This window comes from Aplysia californica, unplaced genomic scaffold (assembly GCF_000002075.1).
Source record: "Aplysia californica isolate F4 #8 unplaced genomic scaffold, AplCal3.0 scaffold00184, whole genome shotgun sequence".
In the NCBI taxonomy this organism is placed as follows: Eukaryota; Metazoa; Mollusca; class Gastropoda; order Aplysiida; family Aplysiidae; genus Aplysia; species Aplysia californica.
This window is the reverse complement of record NW_004797454.1, coordinates 997,181-1,007,504: the sequence shown is the minus strand read 5'-3', so window position 1 is coordinate 1,007,504 and position 10,324 is coordinate 997,181.

Here is a 10,324-nt window from a genome sequence, read left to right as displayed (position 1 = left end):
TTTTGTCTAAATGGAAAATAAAAAAAATATTCGTATCCGAGTACAAACAACCTTTTCTCTTTATCTTTGTTAATTTGTATGAAACTGACCACTGATCAGGTAGAGAACTTGCATGACTGTGCTGCTCTTATCTACCGCTCCAGCCTTTTTGTGGCATGATGAATCACTCTTACCATTTCATTCCATATGTTGCTGACATTTTAACTCCACTCCATGTCCAGACAAGTGGCAAAATACAAGTCAATGAGAGGTCTGCACAATGCCAAACTGCTTTCGAACACGTTACAAAGGTTCTCAACAATACAACGCCAAAACGCCATCCTCAATCAGAGGCTCCAACAAGTCTCACTCTCAATGCATCCCACGTTGCCGTTGATGTCCAACTTGGAGAACGACACGGCCAGTCCTGGATGCCGTTCACCTTCTTCTCGAGGACAAAGTCTGACATTGAAAGAAAGTACCATTCAGTTCTTTTGACCCTGAGGTCCTGGTGGCATATACTGCCTCCAAAACTAAATTTCAGATATTTCTGAAAGGTTGACGTTTTACATGATTATATTGTGCATTACTTATTTGTTCTCATCATCGAACAATGACATAACATGTAGAAACGTTGGGACTTTTTTTTCTTTGGCAAATGTATTACGGCGCTCGCAACTGCACAAGATCATAATATTATGATAGTGCGGGACACATTATACATTTTCATTTGGAAGTGAATTTTGAATTTTGCCCGGGTGGCGGTCGAAACCTACTCTTAGATCAATCTTGGACCACCAAGGGATCTTTAACATGCGCAACTTGCACACGGGACCTCCGAGAATTTTCACCTTTGTCCGAAAAGATCTTTCCTACCATAAGATCAGGGGTGTAGTTGAAAGACAACCGTAAGAATGAGCCAAGGAGTAGTAGTAGAAAGGCTGCAGAGAGAGTCCGGACCCCAGAGGAGGGGGCAAAAGATGTGAGGGGTTGGTAGCCGAAAGTGGAGACGAAAACAAACATAATAACATTGTTAGAGAGCAGGAAAGGATGTGAAAACATTAACATTTTGGAGAAGAAAATTTTCAGTCGTTGTCCGGATTCGAACCCACGCCCTATTGAATGAGAGGCGAAAACCGTAACCCCTAGACCACGAACGTTGGTTCAAAATGCCATAATTAATTAATGAAACTTGTAGTATAACGACCACTTTAGCGAGATGCATAAATCACAACAGGGCAGCTTGATTACCTCTTGAGCTATCCTGTGTGGGCTCCCGTGCAGAGAAGCGCATAGCTTGTGTGGCACTGAGACGCCATGCGATTATTGCTCCACTGTGGCCTAAGGAGAACGTATGAGAACGGTAAGACTAATAGTGTTACAAGTGAACAGTCCTTGAGAAATTCTGCAAATGTCTAAACGGAGTATTACGCGTTCAGTTACAACTGACAGAATATGCCTGTCCTCCTTGAGATAAGAAAATACAACATGATGCAGATTGCATTGAGGGGGCTCTATTGGTCTAGAAGTTAAGGTGTTCGCCTCTCATTCAATGGGTTGTGGGTTCGCACTTTGACAGCGACGGACAATTTTCTTCGCACCTTAAAGATCCTTTGGTGGTCCCAAATCGATGAGAGTAGTCTTCGGCCGTCATCCCCGGAAAATCCAAAATTTCCTACCAACTCAAAATGTTTGGTGTGTCCCGCGCGCTCATATGAGTTGCGAGCGCCGTAAAACATTTACCAAAGAAACAACAACAAACCAACTACAACAAACAAACAAGCAACAACAACAAATTGCAATGTAATATTGGTGAAAAATACTTCTTTTTTGTGATCTTCAAAATCCAGATAGATAGAAAAAGAGTCACACGCATTACACGTTATTTATTTTGACACGCTGGTTCCGACTTTGACTTCATTATTACGGTGGGGCAAATTTTTCAATAAGTCTATAAACGAAAGTTTAATCGTCGGTGGCCTAGATGTTAAGGTGTTTGTGTCTGATTCAAAGGTCCAGGGTTCGAATCCGGGTAGCGACCGAAAATTGTTCTTTTCTAAAATTGTCTCCTTTCACCTCCTTTCCTGCTTTCCAACAATGTTCTGTCGTCTGCTTTCATCTCCACTTTCTGCCCCCACCCCCTGACCTCCTTTGCCCCCTCCTCTGGGTTCCTGACTCTTTCTGCAGCTTTTGTACTGCTACTCCAAGGCTCCTTCTTTCTTCTGTCTTTCAGCCACACCCCAGATCTTATGGTAGGAAATATCTACACCTAGCCTTCTCAGACAAGGGCGAAAAATCTCGGAGGTCCCGTGTGCAAGTTGCGCAAATTAAAGATCCCTCGGTGTTCTAAGATCGATTAGAGTAGGCGTCGGCCGCGACCTGGGCAAAATTCAAAATTCCCTACCAACTAAAAATGCTCAATGTGTCCCGCGTGCTCATATGACCTTATGCAGTTGCGAGCACCGTAAAACACTTACCAAAAAAAGTCGGCGAGTCGCAGCCGTGGCAAACTGCCCCGCGAGCAGACCGCAGCAAAAATAATACCAAGTTCGGAATTAACAAAATGACATGCGAGTGACTCTTTTTCTTTCTTGATTTTATAGACCACAAATAGAAGTACATAATAATATGTATTTTACAAAGATTGCATCATAATATAGTATTTTCTCATCGTAAAGAGTGGGTGGTTGGATGGCGCCACTGGTGGTCCTTCTTCTTTACTTTCCCCCTCCCCCAACACTAAAAGACCAGTATTCTAACAATGTGCTTCTCTTCATTTTTCATTTAAGTCTTTCAGTACACAAGAGATTCCACAATTTTACGCACCCAGGCGGCCAGCGTGTTACCCTAAATTGGCTATAATTCAGTCTGATATTGATTGATTTATTTGTGTAAGCACTCACATTAGTCGTAATGTGGTAGAAAATGAACATAGGTAGTAAATGTAGAAAAAGACCAGGTGCAGGCCTTATTGGGGTTGATGTGATCGTTGCCCCCAAAACACCACTTAAGTGGCGACCCGCAATTAAAGAGTTAAACAAACTAAACAAACAAAACATTATCGCAAAGAGGACGGACGGATACCTGTCAGTTTTAACTAAATGTGTAAATACCGCCTTAAGGAGAAGGCAGCTACGAGAAGTATCATGGTTGCAAAGGATGGAGCCACACCCCATACAACCAGTGTTGCTTTGAGCTGGCTCCCCGATAATTTCCAGTTCTCACTCATCAGCCGCAAAACAATTTGGGAAGGATCTCCCCACAGCCCGAAATAGAGCCTATTGGATTTCTTTTTTCTTTTCTTTTCTTTTCTTTTTTTTTTTGGGGGGGGGGTGGGGGGGTGGGTCCTTAATAACAGCGTTTACCACCAGCACTCCCAAAAAATTGACAAAGTGAAATGGAACATTGAAAATTAAATTCGCTTCATCAATCAGCACACCATTCAAAGCATTAAAAAAAGAGAGCTTAAATGTTTGGGGTTGACAGGAAAACATGTTGAAATTAGTCACCTTGACGTGAATTTTTATTCAAACTTTCATGTTAAATGTCAATGTAAATAAAAATTACTTTGTATAATTGACGCAAAAATATACCCAATTTTTAGCATGAGATACACATTTTCTGCATCAATTTAAACTTTTTCTTTTAAAAAAAAAAATTGTTTTACCCTAAAAAGCAAATTTTGGGTGAGTCCTTTTCAAAAGCGTTACTATTTTCAAAACGTATAGTTTAATTTATTTGTTTTCAACGTTGAAACACCTTGTCTACAGAGTTGAATTTTAAGACGCCAAAGCTCTGATGCATAACAATTATTATTTGAGCTTTTTGACTTTTAGTGGTAGGCACTTTTTGTGCAATTATATAATAAGACGTAGGTATTAAAATGTCCAAGAAATCAATGCAGTAATTCATTCTGATTTCTAAAACTATATGTCTAGCAGACGTCCGCAATTTTGTTTCACATACATTTTTTTTTCATTTAGAAAACGAGTATAGGTACCCTTTGGAGTCCAGGCTACGGCCTCAAAAATTGTTTTGAGTGGAACAGCTGCTTCAGAGAGTTGACTTGTTCGCGGAGCAAGTTCTGTGTGCAGAGAATTCATTGTAAATGTCTGCCGGGTGAAGAACAGATTTGTTCCTTGTAAAACTGGCCAGGAGACCACACGCGTTGTTGGTTTTTTTGTGTGTGTTTTTTTTTCCTTCTTTGCTCTTGTATTTGTGTCACGACGCGGCGGAATCAGGCGCTCGTCAATTTTTCGGCATGTGGAGTTATTGATATCACCTGAAAGCTTATTCATTTGCCTTGCTTTGTATTTTTAAAAGCCCATATATTTTGAACAGACGTTGAGATATTTGTGATTGAAGGAGGTGGGGATCACTTGGTGTCAGAGGTAAAATTGGTAGAGTAATTTCAATAGTTTGAAAGTTCCTGGAAACTGAAAATGTACATATTTTGTGTCTTTAATCAACGTTGTACGGTGACATTTAATGGGAATGTGCTTTTATATGGACGTTAAAGGTGTTGAGGCCAAAAAAAAAGGGAAAACGCCTATCCCTTCGATTGATTGATTTTTTACGATCGCCTGATTTCACCGCAATGTCTCACTTTCAAATATACAGTTATTAAAGCTAAAATGCAAAGCTGCGAGCAATTTAAAAGAAATACCAAAATTCCAAAGGCTTTTGGTGACAACGGTTACGAGAATGCATTAACAAATTTGAAGTGAAAATGTTGTACATGTATTTGGCATCAATGGTATTAATATAACAGTTAATACAAGGTTTGACACCTCTGTTCGCAGGTTCAGAAATTTAGGAGGCACAAATTCTTTTTTTTCGTCGACCCATGGTAAAGGGAAGAGAGGGGGGCTCTTGTGGTCAAGAGGTTACGGTGCTCGCCTCACATTCAAAAGATCCCGGATTTGAATCCAGAGAGCGATGGAAAATTATCTTCTCTAAAATGTTCTCCTTCCACTTCCTCTCCTGCTCCCTAATAACGTTCTGCCGTCCGTTTTCGTCTCTGCTTTCTGCCCCCACCACCCTCATTTTCTTGGCCCCCTCCTTTGGGCTCCTGACTATTTCTGCACTTTCTGCAGCCTTTCTATTGCTACTCCTTGGCTCCTTCTTACTGCTGTCTTTCAGCCACACCCTTGATCTTATGGTAGGTAAGATCTAACACATACCCTTTTCGGCTCTTCTTCTTCTTCTTCTTCTTCTTCTTCTTCTTCTTCTTCTTCTTCTTCTTCTACTTCTTCTTCTTCTTCTTCTTCGTCTTCTTCTATCCCGTGGTTGGGGCAACCGTGGAGGCACCACTGCATCTGAAAACCATCTCTTGCCATTTCTTTTTGACCTTTACTTTCCTCAGATTGTCACCTATCGTCTTCCTTGTCCACTCTGTGATGTTGTCCTCCCATCACCTTCTCTGCCTTCCTCTCTTTCTCTTTCCTTGTACGGTTCCTTGTAGAATTGTTATGGCAAGTTCTGTGGATCTTGTGACATGCCCATACCATTTTAATTTTCATCTCTTCACTGTGGTCAGTAGATCTTCGCGGTTGAGAACGAAAAATCTCGGAGGTCCCAAGTGCAAATTGAGCACGTTAAAGATCCCTTGGTGGTCCAAAATCGACAAAAGTAGGCTTAAGCCGCCACCCGGGCAAAATTCAAAATTTCCTACCTACTGAAAATGTTTGGTGTGCTCTGCGCGCTCATATGATCTTATGCAGTTGCGAGCACCGTAAAACATTACCCCCCCCCCCCCCCCCAAAAAAAAGACTTCAGATTCATTAATTGCGTTAAATTTACCATGCACTTAACATCAGACGGCTTTGTTGTTAAATAAACTTTCTGCACGTTAACAAAACCCACCTCTGTTTCCTGCGCAACTGTTTAACGTAACCAGACAAATTTTAAAACTCTTTTTAGAGTATATAAACTGCACACGTTGCAGATTAAAAATGTCTTGAAAAACATCCACGATAAAGTCATAATAGAAAAAGAATTGCCGGTTAGCCAGTTTGGGAGACCAAAAGTACATTATGCGTTTTCGCAGCAGCGAAGGGTTTGCGGTTAAGGTCGATCTCCCCACGCGTGACTCGTGAGTTAAAAAAAAAAAAATTCCGGGCCAAGGCTCGACTGGCTGGCCTCCATTATTGCTCATGCATGTGTCGCCCGCTTTATGTGAACTCCGAGCGTCTCGCCCTCCTGAGCAATCCAGAGTGCACAGTGCTCACAGAAAAGTACAACTGGGTCATTGTTATGACATTTACGCCTTGCCCCATTTCTGTTACCCTGACTTTGAGCAAGGTCAACTTGACATATTAGGTCACCATGTCAGCAGAGCCTTTGAATTGCACTTTGGTGAAAACGTTTTTAAAAAAAAGATAAGATACATCTTTATTGTTCAGATTCTTGCACATTGGTTAGGTGTTTCACCACGTGTACACACACACAGACACACAGACACACACACACACACACACACGTACACACACACACACGTAGGCTTACAATCACATGCATAAATGAGCAGCAATATAAACAATAATAATCTTAAGAATATACACACTCAGTGTTAAATTATGCATGCTCTGAGCTCGTAAGTATTCTTATACAAGATGGTTAAGATGGAAGCAGTTTGATATAAAATGACCTTCTATATCTTTCCTTGTTACAGATCAGAAGCCTAGGTCTTTTACTTTTAACTGATGTTTTTATTTGAGGGAACAAGGGATGTTTGTTGTCTAAAAAGATGGAATTATTTATTTTTTTGTGCAAGCTGTTATGTACTATTCATCCTAGTAGGGGAATGTATGCAATCCAATGCAGGAGGAGTGAAATAAAATTGATTTTTCGTTAACAGATAGATTCAGTTCTCTAAATCAAAGCCAAAAATAGAGAGTGAAAGAGGTTGGTACTCATAGGCCAAAAACTAATAAAATTATACAATATCTTATTTACTTTTATGCTCTTGACTATCTTCAACCTTCGACAGTTAAATTGTGCACACCCACTTTTCAGCCATATGAGCCGCCCCTGCAGTCAGCGCCTCGCGACAAAGCATCTGGATCTCCTCTGTACGATGCATTTTTTTGGGAATTGTTTGCTTAACCGAGAAGCAAGGAGAACAACGTCTGGTTTGAATAACAACCCTGGAACTCGCTGTATGTAGGCCTGAGAACAGATTTGAATACAGATATATGATATGCTCAACAGCAATTCTGTATCAATGTGTACCTTGTTCACCTTTCTTTGTCTGCATGTATGTTATCTTTCCCAGCTATTTTAGCAACTTATATGAGTTCCCAGACGTTATTTCTGGCAGTTAATCGTCGACAAAACTCGGCAGAACTGACAGGAGCCAGACAATGATCTGCAAGGGTGCAGGGTGTAGATTACTTATCTGCATATCTTCTTTCCCATATATTTCATCCTCTGATGTTTTAACCTCTCCGGGGTGAAAAAAACAGGGGGGGGGGGCATAGAGAACAGTTCGGTCACCTTGACCTTTACCTTCACTCACCAAGTCAGGCGGAAATGGTAGGGGGGGGGGGAAGAAGGAGAGTTAGGGAAGGTTTGGTTCAAGGACCTTTAAATAACCTTCACCTCCTTTGTTGGGTTGCACAAATTAAGTCAGTGAGGGTGACACATTAAAAAAATGTTTCTGTTTTGATGGGGAACAGGACGATGAAGAGGATGAAGAAAAAGATGACGATGAAGGGGAAGAGGTTTTTTTTTATTTCTTGACTTTTTTCATTCCCCCTTTTGTATTAGGCCGAGGGCTTCTTTTGTTAATAGCTTTGTTTGTATCTCAAAAGCTGACAGGAGACATGCCTGTAAATCAGACATTTGAATCCCATTATCACCAGGCTCTTGCTGCTCAAAGACCTGACTTTCGTTTTGAGCCCGTCTTGTATTTTCGTTTGGCCAAATGTTTTCTTTGCCTTTAAGGTCGAATTCTGTCGGATGGAATTTGTCCATCTCTCTTAATCCCAGCGCACACTGCCAATCGAATTCGTTCGAAATGACTCGGGGCTCGTCAGTTTTGTTTTTCTCCATGGAGGGCCAAAAGCTACCATTGCGACCTAGGTGCTGAGATGGTACAAGAACTTATAGATCACGGCATAATTTGGTCGATTTTAATCGTGACCTTCAAAAACAAACGTGTTTGTTTTTCAAGGTCGAAAGTCGAACCCTCAGATGTGTCCAGCGTGCGCATAGGTTATAATATACGCGTTGCTAGAGAGTACTATACAAAGGGGGGAAAAATGAAAAGAGATGAGGACAACAGATGTTTGGTAGGAAAGACGGAGCAAATCACACCAGAGCGCCAGCCGACCACCCACGTACTTGACCCCATGTTAACCCCAGATAGGGGCGATGCACCATGGCTACTTCATGGGTGGCAAACTTAGTCGCGAAAGGGGCCGAACTGAATAAACATTTATTGAGTAGTGGAAAATTTAGCCTCTTTAAAACTATAGAGTTTATTTTAACATCTGGACACAAGTTAAGATACCCGGTGTCTTAGCAAGAGAGGATCCGATTAAATTGCGATAACTCGTTCATCTCAGGATCAATTTTTATCAAAACTTTACAAAATAACTGTCCTGTTGGAAAATATAATTTTTCCTCCCAAATCCAACCAAACTTGAATCAAACGCAATGCTGCAACTTTAAAAAAATCAACCATGCTGTTCTATTTCATATACGTATAAGTCTAGTCATTATCTGTGCATTGAAGAACGCATTCATACGAAACTGGTATGTACTGCCCCCCCCCCCCCCCTCAACAACAACAAAAAAAAAGGAAATCTCCGAAAAGACCGAGCCAAGTGGAACATTCGTGTTAAGTGCCTTTCCCAAGGACACAACGTAGGACCAAGCTGAGGCTTCAACCCCTGAACCCGCAATATCACGATTACGAATCCAGTATCCTCAGCAGTAGGCCATAGACACCACTTCCATACTACAATCTCCAACACGTCACTGGGGATTTTGAATAAGCCCGTGGCAGGTGGCACGTTTCTGGGTTGATTATTAAGACCTCCAGTTCAACATTGACTTTCAACTGTTCGACTGTTTCTTGGTTGTTTTTGTAACCGTTGTCTGTCAAAATACATTGAAGGGGTTCAAGTTGGGGGGATGCGGTGATCATTCATTAGTAAGCATTCCCCAAACCTTTCTGCAACCTTACAAGACCCTCTCGTGACGTGTCGGATGAGGCCCAAGGCCCCAGGCTATCATAGATCTAAGACAGCCCAGGTTGGCCCCATCCCACTGGAATCAGACCTCCTAAACAAAAACACATCCTACCCCCCCCCCCCCCCCTCCCCAACTTCTTCTAAACTTTCTCAGCACGGTGAGATGCCCATCTGATGTGACGTCATGGTTTTATCGTTATCGCCCTGAAACCAGACCTGACTCATCCCGCCCCTACAGCTGAACACGTATGCTGTAAATTTCTTGCGTTTTACTCAATGTTAGCCCCAGTTTTTAACGCTTTATATTTCTCGAACAATTGGATGGATTTTCTTCACTTTTACCAATTGGTTGATTTCCGAAGCAGTTATTATGTCCCGTTTTTATTTTTATTTATTTATTTATATATAATTTTCTTTGATTCTATTTTTAAAAATTGATCGATTGATTGATTGTTTGATTCATTGATTGATTTATATATATTTCTTCTTCTTTTTTCAGGGGGGGGGGGTTAACTTACTGATTTGAAATTAATGCTGGAACTATCTTCCTGTGTGCCTTTAGAATGACAACCGACCGAGAGCTTTGGGCTTAGTATGTCATAATACTCCCAACCGTCACAACAATCGCGACTTTTTTACGACAGTCTTGCTTTCAGTTTCAGTTCTATTTAGAACATATCTCAAAGTAAAAATAATAAATTCCGCTCCATTGATCCGCTTGGATAAATGCATGAATAATACACAACACTATCAGAAATATAGACGATCCATACACCACTCTGCTGGCAGCCACTGTGCTGCGCCCTGATTTTGAGCAAGGGTTATAGTGTGTAGTTTTGGGACACACCTCAGTCAGTGACTACTATAAAGCAGGTTTGTTTGTTTGTTTGTTCGTTTGTTTGTTTCTTGGTTTGCTTGTTTGATAATTTGTTTGTAGGTTTGTCGAGCGCTCCTTGATTTGCGATTTTCGCGATTTTTACAGAAATCTGCGAATTCAAGTCAATTCCAGCATGTGAGTGTGAGAATATTAAAACGGGCGGGGATGCAATAGAACCCAAATAGTATTGCGTATATTATGTCACTGGGCGACTCAAATCGCGAATTTAAAATGTTCGCGAAAAACGAAATGGAAAGGGTGTGTGTGC